The sequence below is a fragment of the Glycine max genome, chromosome 3 (genome assembly GCF_000004515.6).
Source record: "Glycine max cultivar Williams 82 chromosome 3, Glycine_max_v4.0, whole genome shotgun sequence".
NCBI classification, from domain to species: Eukaryota; Viridiplantae; Streptophyta; class Magnoliopsida; order Fabales; family Fabaceae; genus Glycine; species Glycine max.
In genome coordinates this window covers 33,698,922-33,723,918 of record NC_016090.4, presented here as the reverse complement: position 1 = coordinate 33,723,918, position 24,997 = coordinate 33,698,922, and the positions used below count along the sequence as shown (strand labels likewise).

The 24,997-nt window shown below is 31.4% G+C and overlaps 1 long non-coding RNA gene across 5 annotated transcripts; it reads left to right on the top strand.

Annotated features, from left to right (window-relative positions):
* Positions 1-15,980: 15,980 nt before the first annotated feature.
* Positions 15,981-24,334, top strand: LOC106798078 (uncharacterized). 5 transcript variants are annotated; one of them, XR_003266493.2, is made up of 4 exons: positions 15,981-16,368; positions 16,450-17,767; positions 18,052-18,110; positions 18,368-20,889. It is a non-coding gene; the product is annotated as an uncharacterized lncRNA (long non-coding RNA). The 5 variants fall into 5 exon arrangements; XR_005890713.1 differs by adding an exon at positions 23,985-24,334 and having other exon boundaries at positions 16,450-20,436; XR_001387490.3 differs by having other exon boundaries at positions 16,450-18,110.
* The last annotated feature ends 663 nt before the right edge of the window (positions 24,335-24,997 follow it).

The following is a 24,997-nucleotide window of genomic DNA, read 5'->3' as shown; positions in this document are numbered from 1 at the left end:
TTTTATTTTATTTTTTGTTCCTAGGGAACTGATTTCACAATATGTTTTATATTTTTCTAAACGGATTTACTACATTGGTTCTTGGGGAACCGATGTCCTATGGCATTTTTTTCAAACACAATTTAGATTAGGTTTCTTTTTCATTTTTTGTTTCTTTTTTGAGTTTTTTTAAATAGTTTTCTAATTTTTTGTTACCCTTTGTTTTTAAAAAAATTATGTGTTTTTTGTCTTTTTAAATTGTTTTTTATTTTCTTAGTTACAATTTTTTTAAAAAAAAATTGAGTGTCTTTTTGTTTTAATTTATTTAAACTTTTTGGTTTACGATATTAATTTAAAAGAATATAATTTATCTACACTTATGTAAAAACTTGAATATAAAATACATGTTTAAATTGATTAATAGACTAAGTTAAACTTTTGAATAGATTAAATCAAAACTAAAAATAAAATCTATAACTGATTATAAACCAAACTCAATCCTTATATTTTTTTGCCTACTTATTAACATATTTTATTTTTTTACATATTTGTTTTGTTATCATATCGTAAATCATATAAAAGTTATATTTTTTAGAATTATTTTTTTGTCTCTCCCTAAATGTCTGATAATAACATTGTGAATGTTCATCAAATTTTTTCCTATGAAATGATATCACTTATGATATTTATACATATCAAATATTTTGAATTACTGAGAAGAGAGTAACATTGAATAAAATTTTAAAACTCACTTTTTAAATTAGAAAAAAAAATAAGTTAATGATAAAATTAATTTTATTTGATTTTCAAATTTTAATTTAATAAAAACATTTAGCTTATTAAAATAAGTGAAAAAAATATGAATGATAATAAAAATAAAAAGAGCATGTATTAATGTAGCAAACAATCAAAAGAAGATTAAAAATATAGAAACAAATTGAATTGAAGTAAAATATTTAAATTTGAATTAATACAATAAAATTTTACAAATAAAAACAATATGGCATACATTTAGTGTTGTTGGTTTAAGCCTACACAGTGAGGGCAAATTTTCTTTGTATGACCTGGGATGCCACCCACAGAACATCGCTTTGATTTATTTGGTTCTCGAATATCCATTTCGGTGTGGATACGAGTGGAGACATGACAACCCTTAGTATTTCTTTTCTTTTCTAGGTTGGGGGAGATCATTGGCTTGTGACATGGTGGCCAATAGGTTTCGTTGCATAATTCTCCAAACAATCATTTGTATACGTTGGAGAGACTTTCCAACATATACATGAGGTGTATGTAGTGTCTATACTCATGATAAACATGCTTACAAGCATTAACAACATGAGAACAAAGCATGTGCAACTTCTAGAGTTTGCAACAGTCACACCACCTTTCATCTAGCCTAACCCTGAAATCTCTAGCGGGTCAAACCTCCCCCGGGTTAATTGTCTCTTGGACCAAGAATCGTGCATCGCATCGATTGAACTCAAGAATATTGTGAGTGTTTGCCATTCTAAGTGTGTCTTTGATGACCTTGTTTAGTACTTCCATATATACCTGGCCAGATGCAAGCATTGTTACAACTTTTCTCCCTCCTTTGTTGAACAAGGCATTACAACTTACATATGTGGATTTTACTAGCTCACCTATTAGCAGATTTCTTGATTTCTTTAGTATGAAATTAATTAACTCAACAAGATTGGTAATCATGTGCCCCAATCATTAGCCACCATCCCATGCGAGAGTCTATTTTTCTCTCAGAATCTCATTGAGCCAATTAATTACTCAGCCAACATCTGCTTCCACCCTCAACATGTTGTAGTAGTAATTGAATGTATGCTCCGTCTTTGCATATGCTGAGTAGTTATAAATATACAATTTCATTATTGTGAATAATATAAAATGAAGTGGCATTTAATATGAAAAGAAAGAAGTTTGGCACTCACCTATATTGACAGTTAATTTTTTGTGTAACGAGTTGAATATAGAACACATGCACAGAATTTTGTATCGTCCACCCACTATCACTTATTGAGTAGGCACTTTTGATTGACTCATGTCTGTCTGAAATCAAACTCATAACATGTTTTGGGTGACATGTCTTTTTAGATTTTGGAGGAAGAATAGTCATGCTCTCGTTGATTCACTCTCGACAACAACAAAGGCTATCAAAAGGATTTTATTGTTGACATCTTGTGCAATTGCCACAAGGAGGGTCCCCCTATATTTACCATACAACCATGTTCCATTAACCTGAAATATGGACTTGCAATATTGAAACCCATTGATACACTGTCTAAAACTCCAAAAAAGATGATGGAACATGATGAAGCCTTCTATTGGTTGACCTCCTTGTGGTTCATTAGCAATGTTTTCTTCTCCACCACCATACTAGAAAGAAATTGATGCATACCTTGCAACAAACTCAGTACTAGTTCAAGGTTTGGGGTGGGAACTATATTGTGCTCGATGTTTGTATACAATTTGCAACAATGAAGAATCTCAGTTTGGCGAATAATTGAAATCATACCTTTCATGTCTTCGATGTCAACAAGTTGACTGTTGTAAATTTTAGCATTCCACTCCCCACTACTTATGGGTATCATAATGAAATATTGCATACTTGATGGAATGGTTGAAGACGGAGGCATTGGTGGATTTTGTTTTTCAAGGCCTCAAGTGTGAGGCCTCGCTTTGTTTCAAAGAACAATGGGTTGGGGCTTTGAAAAGTATCATCTTCATTTGTTTTGATGATTTGACCATCATAGTGTACTAATCATTTGACTGATAAGGAAGACATATTGTGTAATAGACAAAGAATAGAGAAACAAATGTGACACAAGGTTTATGTTTTCAAACTTGGAAGAAAGTAAAAGAGCAAGGAAGTGTTGTATGGATGTGTTCAACGAAGGTGGATATGAGTTCTATATATAGGGGTCAGGGTTAAGGGATTGTGACCTAGGGTCAAGGTAAGGGTTAGGTTTGGAGCATTGGATTCCCTAGGGTGAATAAATGAGGGTCTGAAATAAATTGGATTCCCTGACATGAGTAGATAAGGGTTTGAAATAAATTGAATTTCCTAACGTTAGTAGATAGAGGTCTAAAATAAATTGGATTCTCTTACGTGAGTAGATAAGGGTCACAAATACATTGGATTCCTTGACATGAGTAGATAAGGGTTTGAAAAAAATTGGACTTGTGAGTGAGAGAAAAAGAAGAGCACAAGAAACATCATACAAAAGAGGCTCTATCTCCTCTTAAGTGTAGGGTACGGGGTTAGGATTAAGGGTTTATGACCTAGGGTAAGGGTTAGGATTTGCAACATTGGATTCCTTGGTGTGAATAGATGAAGCTGTAAAACATTGGATTCCTTGACATGGGTAGATAATGGTCTAAAATAAATTGGATTCCTTGACGTGAGTAGATAAGGGTCTGAAATACATTGGATTCCCCGACATGAGTAAATAAGGGTCTGAAAGAAATTGGATTTGCTGACGTGAGTAGATAAAAGTCTGAAATAAATTGGATTCTTAGATGTGAGTAGATAAGGGTCTGAAATATGATGGATTCCCTGGTGTGAGTAGGTAAGGGTTTGAAATTAATTGGATTCCCTGACGTGAGTTGATAAGGGTCTGAGATGCATTGGATTCCCTGACATGAGTAGATAAGGGTCTGAAATGCATTGGATTTTCCCCTAAAGTGGGTAGATAAGGGTCTGAAATGCTGATAACTGCTAAATGTGAGCTATTTTTTTTATAATAAAAATATATTGAAAATATCTTTAAAAATATTTATTTAGCAGTTATTTATTGCTTAAATATTAAGATTTGATATTTTTCTTATTTATGGCTTGCAGATATGAAAAGGAAGGATTAAAAGTAAAAAAGATCCAAAAAATATCAAAAATATAAATAAGAAAGATTTTTGACATCAGACCCAAGTCCACTCCAACAACTATAGAAAGGGAGTCAAGCCCAAGTCCACTCCAGCAGCTATAAAAAGAGAGTCAAGTCAAGGAGAAAAGACACAACCCCAAAGACTCAGAGCTCTCTAATGAATACATCTTAAGCCTGAGCATCTCAAATAGGGGAAATCCTTCTTTTTATTTTCTTCTTTCACCAATTTTTCTTCCATTAGTTCTTATACCCCATCCAGTGTAAAGTCCTCAATGGCCATGAGAGGCTAAACCCCTAGTTAGGGCCTGGCAGGCCTAAAAAGCCAAGCGATGTATGATGTACTCTTCACTATTTATCAATGCAATACCAAATGTTCTCTATCCTATTATCTTTTTTGTTTATCTTTCATGCATTATTCATCTTTTCATTCTTTTAGGGGTTAGGTGCTCGGAAAAGGGTAACTTCTAAATAAGATTTAAAGAAGGCATGCATGCATTAGTTTTAGGGGTTAGACGCTCGACAGAGGGTAACTTCTAATAGAAGAAAAAGAAAAGATATCATGAGAAAATCATTGCTAGACATAGAATGATAATTTTATGCTCATGCATTTTTGCAAACATCTAGAATTTAGACTTCATGCATTTTATTTGTTGAATCTTTTCAAAGGCATTTGGGAGATAGATAAATAAAATAGGCTTGTCATCGTGAGGCATCAGGGGAAAGTAAATGAATAGATGTGGGTAGGATAAATTCACTTGAATTGATAAAGAAAAATCATGAAAACATACATCCTAGGCAAACAAGGCAGGTCAGGTCCCAACATTATCATATCTTGAATTTATCTTTTTTATCTTAATCTTTTATCTTTCTTATCTTATCTTTTTTTATCTTCTATTTTTATCTTTAAATCTTTTATCTTTTCTTTTAAATTTTTACCTTATCTTTTATCTTTCTTTACTTATTATTTTAAATTTCTTATCTCTTGCTTGTAAATTGGGTTTGCATTAATCTAAGTACAAACGAAGTCTCTGTGGATTCGACACTCGGACTTCCGAGTACTTTACTACTTGTGACAATATGATGCACTTGCCAATGACTTAACAAATGCATTAGATTCCTTGATGTGAGTAAATAAGGTCTGAAATGCATTGGATTCCCTAACGTGAGTAGATAAGGGTTTGAAATGCATTGGATTTTTTTCCTGAAGTGAGTAGATAGGGGTCTGAAATGCATTGGATTCCTTGATGTGAGTAGATAAGGGTCTGAAATAAACTGAGAGAAAAAGTAAAGCACAACAAACATTAGACGAAAAAGGCATTGTCTCCTCTTAAGTGTAGGGTCTGGGTTAGGGTTAAGGTGTTACGACCTAGGGTTAGGGTTAGGGTTTGGAGCATTGGATTCTCTAGCATGAATAGAGGAGTTTGTAAAGCATTGGAGTCCTTGACGTGAGTAGATAGAGGTTTTAAATAAATTAGATTCCCTGACGTGAGTAGATAAGAGTTTGAAATACATTGGATTTCCTGACGTGAGTAGATAAGGGTTTGAAATAAATTGGATTCACTAGCGTGAATAAATAAGGGTCTAGGGTACGTTAGATTCCCTAGCGTGAGTAGATAAGGATCTAAAATTAATTGGATTCCCTGACTTAAGTAGATAAGCGTCTGAAATGCATTGGATTCCTTGACGTGAGTAGACAAGGGTCTAAAATGCATTGGATTCCATGACGTGAGTAGATAAGGGTCTGAAATAAACTAAGAAAAAAGAAGAGCACAACAAACATCAGACAAAAAAGGCTTTGTCTCCGCTTAAGTGTAAGGTCTAAGGTTAGGCTTAAGGTGTTACGAGCTAGGGTTAGGGTTAGGGTTTGGAGCATTGGATTTTCTAGCATGAATAAATGAGGTTGTATAACATTGGATTCCCTGACTTGAGTAGATAGGGATCTGAAATAAATTAGATTCCCTGACATGAGTAGATAAGGGTATGAAATATATTGGATTTCCTTATGTGAGTAGACAAGGGTCTGAAATAAATTGGATTCACTGGCGTGAATAGATAAGGGTCTAAAATACGTTGGATTCCCTGGCGTGAGTAGATAAAGGTCTGAAATCAATTGGATTCCCTAACGTGAATAGATAAGGGTTTGAAATGCATTGAATTCCCTAACATGAGTAAACAAGGTTCTGAAATAAAATAAGAGAAAAAGAAGAGCACGACAAACATTATACAGAAAAGGCTTTGTCTCTTCTTATATGTAGGGTAAGTGGTTAGGGTTAAGGTGTTACCACCTAGGATTGGGATTAGGGTTTGGAGCATTGGATTCTCTGGCGTGAATATGTGAGGCTATAAAGTGTTTGATTCCCTAATGTGAGTAGATAAGGGTTTGGAATAAATTGGACCTGTAAGTGAGACAAAACAAGTCAAGTGGCCAAAAACAACAAAAAAATAGTAAGAGTTGAACATTTGAATCCACGAGGGCAACTTTTGGCACTTAGAATGTTATTTGTATCAAATGTTTTGGTTAAAATAATGTTTCATTCACATATTTTCATGTCAATAAAGCCATTAAGACAACTCTTGGGTCTCGATTCGACCCTCTAACACATGAACCAAGTGACAAAACATAGGAAAAAATTACTAAAACTTGAAGATTTCAATTCATAAGGGCAACTTTTGGCACTTAGATTGTTATTTGTATCAACTATTTTGGTTAAAATAATGTTTCATCCCCATAGTTTTCATGTCAGTAAAGTTATTAAGACAACTTTTGGGTATTGATTCGGCCCTTAAATGCATGAACCAAGTGGCAAAACATAGGAAAATATTAGTGAAACTTGAAGATTTCAATCCATGATGGCTACTTTTGTCACTTAGATTCTTATTTGTGTCAGGTGTTTTGGTTAAAATAATATTTCGTTACCATATTTTTCATGTCAATAAATTCATTGCGATAACTTGAAGATTTCAATCCATGATGGCTACTTTTGTCACTTAGACATCTCATTCAACTCTAGACATGGAAACCGAATAACATCCTCCACAAAAAAGTCCACTAGTGGCTGCCAACATACATGATGAAGGACTACCACCACATGCTCAATCATATGAGTTCAAGCCACAACCTCATCATCATCAATAAGATTATTGGTACAATCTACAGTTCTTCAATGTAAACGAAGAAGAATTTATGAGCTATCTCATGGGTACAGATCTTCACACACCAGAGTTTGTTTATGCATACATGCAAAGTATGCCCATACCTTCATTTGCATCCTTTTACCAAAGTATTATCGGCAATTCTTCCATTAATGACTCCGTGCAGGAAGAACCAAGTGTTGTTCATGATGAACAAGTTGAACCACAATAACATGATCGAGTACATCAACAGCTGGCAAGAAACAGACAACCACCCAGATGTGGAATTGGTGGACACATACAACATTAATTGCTTACCCTTGTTAATTATGTCATATTATGTTCGTTGTCAGTTTGTCCTTGTTGCTTGAATGAACTATAAAGAATGTGTTTTTGTCATACAAATTGCCTGAACATTTATTTCTTCGAGACAATTTGACCCGACGATTATTGTATCGAGATGATGTGATGACATACTGTTTTCTAAAAGACGATTTCATTACACATTGATTTTTTGGAATAGCACAAACCAAACGTAATAAATTAATACTCAATATAAATCATTTATATTGTTGGTGCCATCTTAGCCATTGATATGTCACATGAAAATAGTAGATCACCTAATATATATATATATATATATATATATATATATATAGCAGTAGCGAGGTTAGATGCAATTGAACACATTTGCTTAAAACATGGAGAATGTATTCTCTCTTTTGTATCGCAATGGTGACATGATTCCAATAGATGAAGGGGTAGTGTTTAAATGCCCCATTGATCCAAAAATCATCACAATAAGTGAGGACATGTTGCTTGTTGCCTTAAGGAAAACAATTTTTTACGCCAACAGAGGCTACAAAATATTAATACATGTTTTTTATTGTCAACCAAACTACGTAGGTGATGGTTGTGTTGCATACCATTATATGGAGCTCAAACATGACAATGATGTTGGAATTTTTTTTTCATCTATTCAGAATATAATACGAAAGGTTTGATTAAGTTGTATGCAATTTTGGGTGTTTTCTAGAGGAAATCCTTGCCCAGCTGCACAAACCAAGAATGGTTGATGAGATAATTACTCTGATGTGTGATTACTCTGTGTAGTCATTACACAAAGTTCTTGTTGTCACTTTTTTTAGAATAAACTTGCAATTCATAATTGGAATTATGTTGTTGCTTTCTTTTTAAAAATTATCTACTTTAATCGTGTTAGTCCTAGAGGATTATGATGCTTACCTAAGTTTCATCATTGAAATTCTGTTGTTGCAATTCATCATTCGTCTTCATCAATCTAGATAAATTTGGTTTTGTTTAAGGATTAATTATTTTTTTAAAAAAACATTATTTAAGTAATAATAGTTTTACATGAATTAGTGCATACTATTAAAATTGAAAATTGAAATTTGCAGAGCTTTGTTTTCTGTGCCAAAAAAGAAGTGGTCGAGATTGCACCGACGACAATCAATGGTCCATAACGCATTCACGTAAACAAGGTTATTGTTCACCCATCAAGACTCTTGCAAAGCTTTGTCCTTTGTGCCAAAAAAGGAGTGGCCGGATTGCACTGACAATAATCAACAGCCCGTAACATATTCACATAAACGAGGTTATTCTTCACCTATTAGAATCCTATATAGCTTCGTCCTTTGTGCTATAAAAGGAGTGGCTGAGATTGCGGTAACAACAATCAACGACCCATAACGCATTCACGTAAATAAGGTTACTATTCACTCATCAGTAATCCTACAGACCTTTATCCTCTGTGCAAAAAAAAGAGTGGCCGAGATTGCACCAATGACAATCAATGACCCATAATGCATTCACACAAACAAGGTTACTGTTCACCCGTCAGGAATCTTGTAGCGCTTTGTCCTCTGTGTCAGAAAATGAGTGACCAAGATGGTACCGACGAAAATCAACAACCCATAATGCATTCACGTAAACAAGGTTACTGTTCACCTGTCATAAATTCTATCCTTTGTGATAGAAAAAGGATGTGACCCCATGTTACTTTTTCTCATACGATTTTTACCTCTCATTGGATGTTTCGAGACGATATGACTGTACAATGCTTTCTACGAGATGATTAGACTAAACATTAATGCTTTCAAATAGCGCAAACCAAACGTAATTAATTAAGACTCAATCTAAATCTTTCATATTGTTGGCGCGATCTTAGCTATTAGTATCAGTCATGTGAAAAACAATAGATCACCTATTATATACAGCAGGGGGGTTAGCTGCAACTCAACACCTTTGTTTGCTCCTCTCACCCTATCTCATCATTCTCAAACCATTTATTTTTCTCATAAAGTCTAATTCATAATGGATAACAATCCATGGGAGCTTCTCGACATTGATGACTCAAACCTCCCATCCTTTGTTCGGCTAACTAATCAATCATCCTCCAATTCAACAACACTTATTCTTGGTCCGGCCGGGGCCGTACAAGTTGCCATGATGTATCGACAATCTAAGGAGCCACTCCCAGCTCAAGAATTCATAATGTGCCCCCACCAAGTAACCATACGTGAATTTAACAAAAATCCATGGTTATGTGCTTTAGATTTCGTTCGATCCAAAGGTCAGTTATCACTAAACATTCAATTAATTGTTGAATTCGTATAATTGTAGAGTGGTAGATGTTGATGACACACCTCACGGGACATTGTCAGGGTTCTTTGACTATACTTTTGATCATGTACCTTTAACGATCGTCATTATCAAGTTATACCCTCAACGGTTTTGGCGACATGAGAGTGACGCTCAAGGTAATCGACTTTAATTCACTCTCTAACTATTTGATTTCCATTTTTCGGATATTCATTCGTGAGAGTTTTAATTTCAAGATCCTACGGGGACTATTGATGCCACCATGAAATGGATAATCATAAAAGGTCAAGATTGCAGCCAACATATGACAGACATTCATGTTGGTTTTGTCTTAGTTTTGTCAGACATAAATTTGTTACTCCTTGTTGTTAACTTCTTACTTTTTGTTTCATATAAAGTTTATTTATTTTTATTGAACTAAATGATATATTCTATAGGCAGTTGTGTTTTGTCCCTTTCTTCCTCACTCCAAATGTTATTTGAATATTACACTGCACAATGTTGTGAAGGTAATGTTTTTGCCTTTCAGGTTAACAATAATTTTGGTATTCACAAATTTGCTTTGTATATCCATATGTGGTTCATATTTGACCTAGGTGTTTTCAAAGGAGAATTGACCTCTTATCAAACAGTCTGTGTTTTGTGCGTACTACATGTCATCAAGTGGGTTTCATCAATGACTTATTGTTTATATTTCTTTTTATGTGTAATGTTATTTTATTTCATGGGTGTAATGTTGTTTCATTTTATGGATTACCGTTTATATACTAAGGATTTGGGAAAATAAATATTGGGAGGGATGACACATAAGTAAGATTGTCTGCTTTCATTTAAGGATTAATTATTTTTTTAAAAACATTATTGTAGATTAATTCATATTAAAGTACTCATAGTTTTACACCAATGCAAATTATATAAATTGAACGTGTTTCATTTATTTAATTTGTTTTGGTAACATAATTACATCACTTAAATATATGTATTTTTCACAAATATTTAACCAAATTATATTTATAGTAAGTATTTAAATAAATAGATTTTTCTTAAATGCTATTCTACATAAATTCTGTTTTTAATAATTTAATATATATATATATATATATATATATATATAAATTACCAAACTAAAAAAACTAAACAAATAAAACCAAAAACAAATCGTTCATTTTTAAATAAAAAACCAAACAAAATTATTTTTTTAAAATAAACAAAACAAAAAAACTCAACTAAATAATGAAAAAAACTGTTCATTTTTAAATTAAAAACCAAAAAAAATAAAAATCAATTTTAAATAAACAAAAACAAAAAATCAACTAAATAATTTTTAAAAAAATTCATTTTAAGTAAAAAACCAAAAAAATATAAAACAATTTCAAATAAACATAAACAAAACAAAAAAACTCAAATAAATAAATAACAAAAAAACAATTCATTTTTAAATAAATAAGTAAAAAAAATTACAAAAAAAAAACTCAAATAAATAAATTAAAAAAATTGAGGTTCTCAAATGCGTTTAAGAAAAAAATGCCTTAAGACATCTGTTCATGGGGAACTGATGTAGTACAATCATTGCAAAAAAAATGAAAAACGTTAACATGAAAATAAAATAAATAAAAGAGAGATGGGAAATCGGATTGGGGAAATTGAGTTCTCACCTATGCAAAGTGATTTGTATCATAAATGTAAATAATTGTTGGTTTGTATCATTTGGGTAAATATTATTTTTATTTTTATCATTGGGATAAAAAATGCAGATTTTGTCAACTAGCATATGTGAGGTATCATCACTAAGGGTGTAAATGAGTGAAGTCAACTTCTTGAAACTTGGGGTTGGCTTTTGAAAAAATCGATGGCTCAAGCTTCATTATTTATTTAATAAGTTTAATTGAAAAGTTTGGATTTAACTTGTTAAGGAATATTAAACTAGAACTTGATTTATTTAGCTCATTTATAACTTACTTATTTTTTTATCAAATTTTCTTAAATAATTTTTAAAATTTATCAATATAATATTTAATAATTATTTTAATACTAGATAACTACCTATTGATGGCAAAATGAGCTTAACATGTGATGAGTGAAATTAAAATAAAATTAATAAAAAAATATATTGGATAATTAAGTTAACATTTTTAGGAGGCAAAATTGTTTTCATAAAAAATATTATTTGTAATTATATAATCATTAATTATTAAAAAAATATACTCGTTGTTTAGCCTCCTAATCATCACTATATTCATATTCACTAAATTATAACTATATAATCATTAATTGTTAAAAAAATTCAATTAAAAATATAATTATATATTGTAATTAAAATTAATAACACCAATATATAACTTTATTCTAATTATAGTAACCACCCACCAAAGACATGCATGTGTCTAATAGAGCATTATTTACCATTTACCATTTTGTGCAGACATACTTTAATAGTTATTTTTTAGCTTAAATATATTTTTAGTCCTTTAAATTTGAATAATTTTTTTTTAGTCCCTCAATTTTTTAAAAGCTACTTTTAGTCCCTTTTATTATTTGTGTTAATGGTGTCATAATTTGTAGTCATTTTTACAATCATAAATGTTTTTTTAATTTAATTTGTTTAAAATGATTTGTGATAGTCTTAAACCATCAAAATATATAAAAATCACAACAATGCCGCATTCATATTTTTATTTGTCTTCTTTAAAATCATCAAACTATGTAAAGAAATAGTCACCAAACCATACGAATGAAATAGTTTGACAATTTCAAATTGTCATAATTTTTTTTAAAAATAAATTTTTGTGGTTAAAAATCACTACAAATTGTGAAGCTATGAACAATGAGGGACCAAAAATAGTTTTTCAAAAAATTGAGGGGCTAATAATAATTTTTTTAAGGACTAATAAAAATTATTATTCAAATTTAAAGGACAAAAATATATTTAAGTCTATTTTTTTTTATGAATTTTGTGAGATTTGGACCTTATAGGGCCCATGTGTCAAGTTTTGTTAATTTTGCAATTTTTTTCATCTTAATACAGGTTTTGTGTACAGGCCATAACTTTCTCCACAGAGCTCCCATTTGGCTGATTCTTGCCTTGTTTGAAAGCTAAGAGGAAGCTATACAATTTTGTATAATTTTGACATTTCAGGGGTCAAAATCTAGCTTCAATGTGGCTGCCCTGCACTTAGATTTTTTAACTTTTGCATGTTTCGGCATAATTTGTAATTAGTTGCCAAATTACACTTTTAATAGGTTTTTTTAGGGAGTTTAAGATTGGACTTTATCAAAAGATATTTGAAGATATCATCAAATATCTAGCATTGATTATTGAGATTTAGAGTTAATATGATTAGGATATATTTTTTTATCTTATCTTTGGATTTATTTCCTTTATTATGATGATGATCTTATCTCGTTAAGATTTGTTTTCTTAAGATTAGGATTTCATATTATCTTATTGTATATTTAACATTGATTATTGAGATTTAGAATTAACATGATTCCTTTTTATTTTACTTCTCTATAAATATGAATGTAGAATATGAACAAGTGGGAATTTTAATTAAGGGCCTTAACCTTCGGGTGTCAACTCAAATTTATGAGATTTATGTGATTCATCTTTAGTTTGGTTGGATGGTGATAATACATGTCTTCATACTTTTGTGTGGAACCTGCAAGACTTTTGTACAGTTTTTTTTAGAAGTAAAATATAAAGGATCATCTACAGGTGAAAAAAAGAATAAACATAAAGGAATGAACACATTATTACTTACACAGATTAAAGTATGAAATCAACTACCACTGAGAGGCCACTACCTATGCCCCAACTAAGGCCAAACTTGTACTTCATGATTTGTGCTCTTCAATTGCTTTTCAATTAGGAATAAGTATAGAGGTGCAACCTAGCTTCAAGGGAAATGGATCTCTTGGATCTAGAAGTGGAAATTTCATTGGCAACAAACTATTAAGCTTCATAGATCTTTTGGTAAGAAGAAAAATCAACATTAATTCATTCCCAGAAAAACCACAAAGGACATAGAACCATAATAATACTTTCCTTTCGAGGTTATAAACAAGCACCTTGGAATTCCCTGCATCTCAAATGGAATGATTTTTTTTATAAATTAAGCAAAAGAAAAACACTTACTCAATATACATATAGACAATTCTTAATTTTGCAATTATAAGAATATCACAACAATAAATAGAGTATCAAACCTTTGTCTTTATCTTAATGAAAGAAAGCTATTGATATGGCATAATTTGCTTGATACCAACCAAGAAACTAGATATAATTGAACCATAGCAACCTTGCTTATCATTTAATATGTTGGCCATATGTAACATAGATGGATAAAAAGAGGAGGATTTTTCGAAGCTGCAACAACACCCATAATAGGACCTCATTTTCAATTAATCACATTGCTTAGCATTAGAGTAAAAACTTCACTACTACAAAAGGCACATACAACGACGGTTGTAGAAGACATTCAAAGACAATTTTTTATGACGGTTCCATAAAAAATATGTCTTAAAAGGGTATCATTCTAAGACGGCTCTTAGCTAAGAATCATCTTAGAATGATATTATTCTAAGACAGTTTTTCAAAGAACTATCTTAGAATGTCTTTTTAAAAAAAATATTAAAATAATGTCTAGGAGCTTTGTTGATATGCATTTCTTTTTATAATGCATGTGCGTTTACATATTTAAACTTGCTTAAATATGTAAATGGATTCACAACAGTATCATAACTTATTCAATTTCATATTCAATTTATCTATGAATATCATATTCAATTTCCTTTCAAATCAAAACAAGAAAAGAAAACAAGAAACTAGGAAGTAAAAAATTAAATAATTCCCAACATAAAAAAAGAATTCAACAAGCTACAATATAGGGTCTAAAAAAATCAAGCCTACCTTGCTACTACCACCCATATAGCTTGTTCCTTAGTGTTGCCATGCTTGCATCAGCAACACTACTTTTCAAAACTATAGCTTTATCTTCAGTTTCCTGCCTCCATAAGACTTTCTCATATTTTCGTTCCCAATCCATGGATTTAACTTTAGCTATTAGCCTCTTGATGTGGTCTTCAAAACGGTAGGCAACATATCAAATTAGTGTTTCATTCTCTTCTCTCTTTCTCCCTCTTATGCCTAAAATCATATATGTTTTTGTATATACAAGTAAATAACATTTCGATACCAAGTTAACATTATTCATAATTCAAAACAAATTGCAAAATGCAACATATTACTTAGACTCACGCTTAAGTACCCACCTGAATATCTATTCTCCTGGACTCATGTAAAGATGTACCAATCACATAAAGACCCTAAGCCTTTACCTTCATCCAAACTATATTAAAGGCTCATTTCAACAGCCTCTAAGATAAAAGATTTAGCGTTTTGATATGTCCAAATTTTACCTTCACTTTTGGATACATATTTAGCGGAATGCATGTTATAAAAAATATAAAACTTTCAAGTTAAAAGCATGTAATTATGATTAAAATGAATAGAAATCCATTTCTCAACTAGAAGTACATATTTAGCTAGTAAGGCCATTACAAATGTAACAACTGGGCATATTGGTGATATTTCAGTAGTAAAGTGAGACAAAAAAAAAGCATTAACATACCTTCCAAATGGAACAACTGGGCAAAGTACATAGAATGCCTGATAACTAAACAACATAAAAACCTGTTGAATAGCACAATAAATAAAATGTTTAAAACTAATAAGTAATGTTAATAGAGATTGAAAAATGGACAAATAAGAATATCCAAAAATAGTTAAACAAAAAAAAAATAGTAGAACTTACACTGAATTGGTCCTATAAGTGGTCTCCCCCAAAAGAAAAATCAATTGGAAACATTGATGAGGCATTTCTAGATCTACCAAGCTCCACAGACCGTAAATAATATTCTTGCTCAGGTTGCAACATGACGACATAACTCAATTATAATGTTAAATAATGTCTTATCCAACCAAGAAAGAACAAAATATAGAAGGATAAATAAATGAAATAAAAAATTTTATGATTAAATTTAACTATTAGAAATATGGATAAAAAAAAGCAGTCAAACATAAAAACTAATGGTTGGATGGAATCACTGCTAAAAAAATTATTTTTACGACGTACATTCTAAGACGATTATGTGGAACTGTCTTAGAATGTCATGCGGTGAAAATTTTGTAAATACGAGATTGTTCAACAAAGACAGTTTTACGAAAACCGTCTTAGAATAAACCGTTCCACATCGGTTTTGTAAAAATAGTCTTACAATGATTATCATTCCAAAACAGTTTTCATAAAACCATCTTAGAAGTTAGTGCTTTTATTTTAAAACTCTTTGTCTCTCCTCTCATGTTTCTCATTGTTTCCCTCTCCTCTTGTTTTTTACTCTTCCTTTCACTCTCTAACTTTCTTGTATCTCACTCTCCCTCTCACTCTCCACCGCCAGCGCCACTGCCACCGCCACCTCCTCATGTTCAACCTCAACCTCAGTAAGAACAACAACCATAATAATAGACCCAGCAAGGGATGGTTCCATCACAGGTGTCATCATTGTTTCAGGTACCGTCTTTGCCTGTGCCGTTCAGGTGTTTGAATTTGTTGCTGGCATCCTACCCTCTGCTGTCACTGGGGCTGGGGCTTCTATTTTCCCTAACCTCTTGTCAGTTAGGGTTTCCACAGCTTCCGCTTTCACCCACCGTGCCACTTGTGCTTCCGCTTTCGCAACAACACAAAAGGTTTTGTAAATTCTTTTTGAAAAAGTAGTCTTCTCATTTTTATATTTCTTCTCTTGCTCATAATCATTGGCTTGCTACCAGGTTGGGTGGATATATGGTTATGTGACAGAGGATATCTTGATTGGGTTCTCTTCCTAAAGCCATCAAATCGAGCATTTCACATTATCTTTTTTATTCTCTGATTGACAAGGTCTACTTGTTTCATGGGGTTTCAAATGACTTGCTCTTTCAATTGGTAATTGGGGGATGGGTATTTATTTTTATTAAGAGATTTTTTATTAATGTTTGTTGAAATCTTTAAAATTTGAATATTTGTAAAAAAAAAGCGGTGCAATGTGTTCTAGAATTCTGAATCAAAATGCATTTATTTTTTTTATCATCCTTTTCATATATTTCCCCCCGTTTTGGTCCGCACTTGCTCTCATCTTCAATGGACAAAACTATGTGGTTGTGGCATCTATCCAAGAAGTCTTGTTTGAAAATATTTTCACACAGTGACTATGGTGAGTAAATTCAGTGATTACATGTTGCAGTGCTCTTGTCTTTACTCTCCTATGATCTGAGTAGAAATCATATGGGATACTTATGATAAAATGGCAGAACACTCTTACACTTTTATTTGTTTTTACTTTTTATCCATATTTCTTCTGCTTCTTCCCTACCAAACATTGAATTAGATTTCGAGTTCATCCTATCCCTATTCAATATACTTCAATATACACCCCGTCTTTGAGGATCGGATAACCACATAGTGGCACACATGCATTTTATTCAAATATCATCTTTATCCCAGATAGGACTAATTGTACAAGAGTTGTTTAATGTTCACTAGGGTGGGTTAGATTTATTAGCAATGAAAACAATTTCATTCCCTTCCTCCCCTGTTTTTGTTCTTTGCTAATTAAGCCTTTTGCCTCAATCTTCTCTCTCTGGCACAGTAACTTGCATCTAGTTTAATCCTATAGATGATAAATACTTCATTAGTGGATCTTTGGATGCTAAGGTTCGCACATAGAGCATTCCTAATCGACAAGTTATTGATTGGACCGATCTACATGAAATGGTCACTGTTGCTTGTTATACACGTGATGGTCAGGTTAGTCCAAGGTTAATATGCACCTATTTGAGCACTAAAAAATTCAACTTCTATGTTCAACTTGGTTAAATTTTCTAGTGCAAGGTGCACTGGTTGGTTCATACAAGGGTAGCTGCCATTTATATAATACATCTAGTATTGTCGAAGACTTTATTATCTTTCAAGCTTTGTCTATTTTTTGCCACCCTCTAATTCATAGTGCTGATTTTTTATTTTTACAAAATCAGCATATAGCGGCATCTCAAGGAAAATAGAATTGTGTTTTGCTTTTGTTAGACTATGGGGCGGATCCCAACATTAGAGGTAGATAATATTTCTTACCTCTTAATTTCTATTGGTTACGCTATTAGACAAATGCTAAAAGTTAGTATAAGATTAGATATGAATATATACAACCAATTTGAAGAATGATGGAAGATGAAGACTTCTAGGCATGGCAATTACTAGTAAGATAGGATTTCAAAGTTAATTAATAATTATTTGTATTCTTCTTTATTATTTTAAGTCTGCCACATTTAGACATTAGTCCCACTGCTCTAGACTCGGTATGAAATGATTATTTGTATTCCTATTTGAATTTGATGCAGTTCTACAAATGGTTAATTTACTGATCATGAATCTCCCATGAAATCAAAGACTTCCTCAGGTATAGTAGAAATGAAATATCATTTTGTGCCTAGCATAAGTCTCAACTTAAATATATATATAGTAGACAAGTACATTAGACAAGATCCTAAATATATACACATAGTAGAGCAACATTGAAATTTCAATTATATGATAATCATCATGAACAAATGACTATGGTTATCAACACTAGCTAGCTTGATTGGTTTTCTTACTAGTATGAATAGAAATCTTGAAATCTTAACTTTGTTCCATCATCAAATTTGACCTTGTTAGTAAATAGCAAGGCCACATTGCAGCTGAGGCTATGAGAGCAACAATCCTCAGAAAAAGCATTGAGTTGGCCACAGGTTTGGACACCATGTTCACTTCAAATTAAGGTCTTTTCCTCCAATACATTAATCTTGTGTACCAACAGAAACCCCTTTTATATGCAAAACTAATAAGGAAGACTCTGTTAATTTCTTTGTTTCTTCTCGTTAGCTCCAATGGCATTTGTTTTAATCTACAAAACCATGTTTTTTTACACTCTACTCACAATGTCCCTCATTTAGATTAATGTTTGAAATATAGAGCAATGTCAATACATTGTTCAATTAATCACCCTTTTGCATATATACATTTTTACAATTAATCTCCTTGAAAACATACATGTAGAAGCTTATGATGTAGTTATTTTTTTAAAGGTTGTTATATATTTTGAGGATGCATGAGGAAAAAAAACTAAAAATGATTTTATTGATGCTTTTACTTAACATGATTTTTTATAAAATAAAATTGAAGTATAGCAGTTTATTGAAAAAGGTATTTTTCTTAGGGAGAAAATGACAGAGAAATTGGAACCATATTGTTTTCGAAAAAGTTGAGAGATTCTAAGGAAATAGTAGAAACATTCTTTGAATGTGTATTTGACAAACATGTAGTTCAAATTATGAACTACTAATTAACTGCAATTAGATTACATGCAGTTCAAATTTGAACTGCATTACCCATGTAAATTTGACAAACATGGTTTTTTAATAAATTTGACAAACATGTAAATTTGAACTACTAATCATACTACGGTTCAAATGGTTTTTAAAGACTTCCTCAGGTACAGTAGACAGGAAATATGATTTCTATTCATACCTTTAATCAAGTTCATTTTGATTGCTATCATGATACACCAGTAGATCAACTCGCTGAGGAAAATAATGAGGTTGCCATATAACAATGTTAGTGCTACCATTTTTTTTGTTCTATGATAGGGTATGCATCCTATTAGACCATTTTTTTGTTCTATGATAGGGATGTGGTCTGGATCCAATTATCTTTTTCTATGATGTGGCTCCTTTCCCCTTTCATTGAGTTTCAAAATCTTCTTTTGTTTTGTGTTAGGTTTTCACTGCAATGGACCTTGGCCCCTTGAATTTGCTACCCTAGATATAATTTATAGTTATGCTCTTTTAATTTTGGGACTTTTGAGTCTAACACATTTCACTTGTATTTTAACTGAATTTGTTTTACTCTATACTGGTTTTACTCTATTGTGTTTTCTAATGGATTTTGTATCTTCCATTTGGACTTTTGTTGCAGGTTTTGAAATTGTTATTGTTGTGCCATATCTATATAACATGGATTGCACTTTTTGAAAACAATAATAATTATGAACTACTAATTAACCGCAATTCAAATTTGAACTGCATTACCCATGTAAATTTGACAAACATGAATTTTTAATAAATTTGACAAACATGTAAATTTGAACTACTAATCATACTGCAATTCAAGTGGTTTTTAAAGACTTCCTCAGGTACAATAGATAGGAAATATGATTTCTATTCATACCTTTAATCAAGTTCATTTTGATTGCTATCAAGATACACCAGTAGATCAACTCGTTGAGGAAAATAATGAGGCTGCTATATAACAATGTTGTTGTTACCATTTTTTTTTTGTTCTATGATAAGGTATTCATCCTATTAGAACATTTTTTGTTCTATGATAGGGATGTGCTCTGGATCCCATTATCTTTCTCCTGGATGTGGCTCCCCTCCCCTTTCATTGAGTCTCAAAATCTTCTTTTGTTTTGTGTTAGGTTTTCAGTGCAATGGACCTTGGCCCCTTGAATTTGCTACCCTAGATATAATTTATAGTTATGCTCTTTTAATTTTGGGACTTTTGAGTCTAACACATTTCACTTGTATTTTAACTGAATTTGTTTTACTCTTTACTTGTTGTACTATACTGTGTTTTCTAATGGATTTTGTATCTTCCATTTGGACTTTTGTTGCAGGTTTTGTGTTTGTTACTATTGTGTCATATCTATATAACAAGACATATTTTCTAAAGCTTCAGGATGACAGGTGAAGACCACTTGATTACTAGCAAATAAGTTTATATTGCTAGGAAATCTTTCTTTTTTCAGTGGACTATCCCCCTTTCCCTCTTTGCCAACTTAATAGAAATTTGTTTATGCCTTGTGGGGAGAGACAGAGAAAGAAAGAGACTAATTGAAACAGAAAAAGATGAAAATAAAAATAAAAGTAATTTGTAAAATGTGTGAATGGTAAATAGAGGAAATGAACTGGACATGAAATACAATTGAATCCTTTTATTTACATTACCTTGTTAATCAATTTATAAATGGTGGTGGTGGTGTTGCTTACTGCTTTCATTTTGTTTTATATTTCAAATGGATAGTTGGCAATTCCCTACACTATCTTTGCATATCTTTGGTCATCCCATTATCAACTGTAATCTTTGCTTCTTTTTCAAGTTTTAATTATATCAATTGACAATTCCTACTTATACAATAACTTGCTACTTGCCATGTTCCACACTTATAGCATTACTTTATGATTTACTAGTTCTAAGGTGATTTTGTTGCCTACTCAATGTTGTGATTGCTTATAAAAATTTACGTGTGTGTGTGTGAATGACTAGAAAGTTATAAAAGGGAGACTGGTTGGGGGGTTTGGAGGGTGTAATGAAAAAAGAGAATTAATAGAGTGGTTCTAGAAAAAGTTGCTCAATTATCTAAGCTAGGATTGGATTTGGTTGGGAGAGGTATGTAGAAATTGGTAGAGGATTAAGAAGGGAAAGAAAAAAGCATGGATTAAAAATGGTGTAAGAGATGGGAAGCTATATCGTGTAGATTGTTGGAAGCAACGCATGTGAGAATCTTAGTGTCATTTTATTATACCCTTTTTCCTCTTTAGTATCTTTATAGTAGTAGTATTTTGAATAATATGAACTTATTATCTTTATTATCTTTATAGTTTTGCCCTATATTTTTCCTTAACTGTTTAGTCTATGGTTTATTATATACTTCTTTCAATATTTTATGCTTTATGTCAACAATTATGTTATGTTAACTAATAAATGAAACCTTGACAAGAAACATACAACGTGTGTACTAGTCACTGATCATAGCCAAATGGGTTCTCTGTTATTGAAATTCATTTCTATTAGTTCGTGTTATTTTATATCTATATCTTAATTATAATGTCTTATAATGAATTAATTATGGTTTATAAAATAAATTGCTTTATAAAATAATTTATGAAGCAAAAGAAACAAATAGATAGAGAAATTGAATATGTTATCTGGATTTTTTTTTTTTTTTATAAAAAAGACATTCTAAGATGGTTCTCAGAAAAATCATCTTAGAATGTTTACATTCTAAGACGATTTTGAAAACCGTCTTAAAATATTAAAATTATTTTAATTTTTTATTTAAAAAAATATTCGAAGACGATTATCTAAAAAATCGTCTTAGAATGTTTAAATCCTAAGATGATTTCTAAGATGGTTTGTCAAATAAATGTCTTAAAATATAATTTTTTTATAAAAAAAATTAAAATAAATTTAGGATTCTAAGACGGTTTTTGACTGTATTAGAATGTAGTAATTCTAAGACGGTTATTTTCCTGAGAACTATTTTAGAATGTGCATCTTTTCTAAGACGGTTTTTTAAGAACAATCGTAGAAATTTTTTTACTTTTCACGACATTGGCAACAAATACGGTTCATAACCGTCTTTGAATGTGTCGTAGAACTGATGTAGAAACATCTTTTTGCAGTAGTGAATTTTCATTTTCTTCATGGAGAAAAAGAAAGGGAGCACATATTTGGCTATCAACTAGGCTTATTACCCACTCACGGTAATGTAGATAACATTAAAAAGACTTCAAATAATAGGGTAGGCAATTTGCTATGAATATTTAACAATAGTGAGCAACATAGTTCAATAGATAATAACACACATCAACCTTTTTGCCTAATTAAGTTTATGAGTAAAAAAATACCAGGACTAAAATTGGCAATAACAAAGTCTACATAACATCCAAAACTTAAGGAAATTAGTCTTCTATAACCCATCATCAAATTCAAAGTGTGCTTACAAATGGTGGTGTGATATATTTGATTTCAATGGCAATCCAACCTTCTGTAAGAGAAACTATGAGTTACTAAACCTTCTATTAGAATTGGACTTACTAGTGAAAAAATCATTTAGAATTTAAGAGAAAAAAAGTTCTTACAAGGACATTAGAGGACTGATGGGATGAAATTTCTCCACCAATAACTGCATAACTGTAAATATTGAAATATTACAAGATGTAAAACCAATCTTAAAAATTCCTTGAAGAAAGAAAATATAGAAAGAACTACTAACGTGATCAATGCATCCTCAATTGTGTCTGCTAGTGTTTCAAATGAGTGAAGCCACATCTACATGATTGGAAAGGGAAAATTTATATGTAAAACTTATTAGTAACCAAAGTCAGATTTTAAGTCGTGGTGTTGAGTTTCCATCTAGAAGTGTGTTTTCCAGCTTAAGATCTCTATGGCAAATTTCCTGCAACAAAATTACACCTCCAAATTATTAGAAAACAACTAAGGGGCCATCAACTTGCCATTCAAAATTTCACACACTAATATGTTTCATTCATAATGTACAGTTGATTCTGGAAATTCTTTTTAAGGAAAACCAAAAAAAAAAATGACCCTGAATATTGAGATCCTTTAGGGAACTATATATCATAGAGAATAAAACTTATTAGTAATCATTGTCTTTAATTTCTTTTCATCTATCCATATAAAAAAAATATTTTCATCTATGAAAACTCTTAACTAATAATTAGTGGTTGGCATTTACTTGCAAACAACTTTTGTGAAAAAAGTTAATTTAATAATCACCTCAATTAGAAGAGAGACAAGAGACTGTTGTTTTAATTTAATGATCACCTGCAAACAAAGTTAATTTATCTATCTGTCACTTTCCATAGAAATATAGGCAAAGATTAAATAATAAAAACAGATTGATCACATGCATCCTCTTAGATTATTTTTTAAGTAAATTATTAGAGGAAAAAGTACATAATGTGGCTTTACTAATGGAGAGAACAAGAATATCAGTGGGCCTATGCATATATGTGAACCAAGAGTTGGACAGTGATGGGGGCACACACATTTTCAAGTTATAAGATCCTGAATATACTGAATGATCACTATCATGAATAATAAAGATATATACTATAAGTAAATGCTTGTCCATTATATGTTTGTCTTCATGTATAACCATGTTCCCAAGCCGCTTTCCATTCTTAATAATTTGCACAATTTTTGAAATGCAATAATTGATTTTTGAATAAATATGATTCTATAAAATTGATTTTAATTAGAATTGATTTTAAAGTGAACCAATTTTATGTTTGGATGTTTGAGTGAGCATGCACATAATTGATTTTGATTCAAACTAATTTTAAAGTAAAATGGTTATATTTGTTTGAAAATTTACTTTAAAAAAGCAACATGCTAGGTTTTTCAGATTGACTCCTCAGCCTCCTCCTCTGCCTCTCATTTTCGTTTTTTTCCCTTCTCCTCTCAAAACCCTTTCTTTTTCCCGCAGCTCACTAAACCTGTCTCAGACAAACGATGATCTCGGACTCATTCATCGTTGGATAGTCGTGAAATTTAAACACCAGGTTCACAACCCAATTCCGAGCATTCTCACCGTTGGAAATTTTAAAATCATGTCTTAGCTTATAGGAAAACCATTCGCATTGTAGCCTTTTAATTTCCCGCAGAAACCCAAAACTGTCTCGCTAAAACTATGGTCCCGGTTTTGTTAACTGTTGGATTTTCAAGAAATTTGGATATGTTGTTCGAAATTAAATTGTGCAAACTTCCACCGTTGGGATTTGCGAGATAATGTTCGTGGAGAGAGAAAAAGGAATCGCATGAAGACAGTATAAGTGGAGGTTTCAATCTTTTCTCCGTCTCTCTGACGTTTGGGAATTCTATCGGAGCAGTCGGAGGAATAATTGAAGGAATCTCAGGGAACTGCTAGAGATGCTGCTATTGCTAACTGAAGACACGTGAGTCTGCTCAGAGGTAAGGGATGAGTTATTCACAATTGGGGATTAGTGAGAACATGTGTAGGGATCCTTAGAGATATCAATTGGAATGAGTTTTTGGGTGTTTTTGCAATTTTCATTTTATCCTTATAATTATTACAGTGAATTATATATGTTTGATAGACCAATTGTTGTGAAATTGATATGCTATTGTGTTGAGCGTGAACCCTATAAATCGAGCATTTTTCTAATTAATATGAATTGATGAAATAAAGTAAGGAAAAATTTAGAGAGAGATATTGATTTTGTATTTTCTCTTTTTCTTGCTTTTTTAGGCTTTTATATATAATTTAAAAAATTAATATCATAATTGAAATTGACCAAAGTGTTCATATAATTATTTAGAATTTGTACATTGAAAGCTTACTTTGATATTTGTGATTCAATATGATGTATGCCAGATTATATATAGAGAGGTAGTTATTTATATTAATAATTTATGTAAATAATATTGTAGAGTGTTATAGTATAATTCCAAAAATTATTAAGTGTTGGAGTTTGAGAA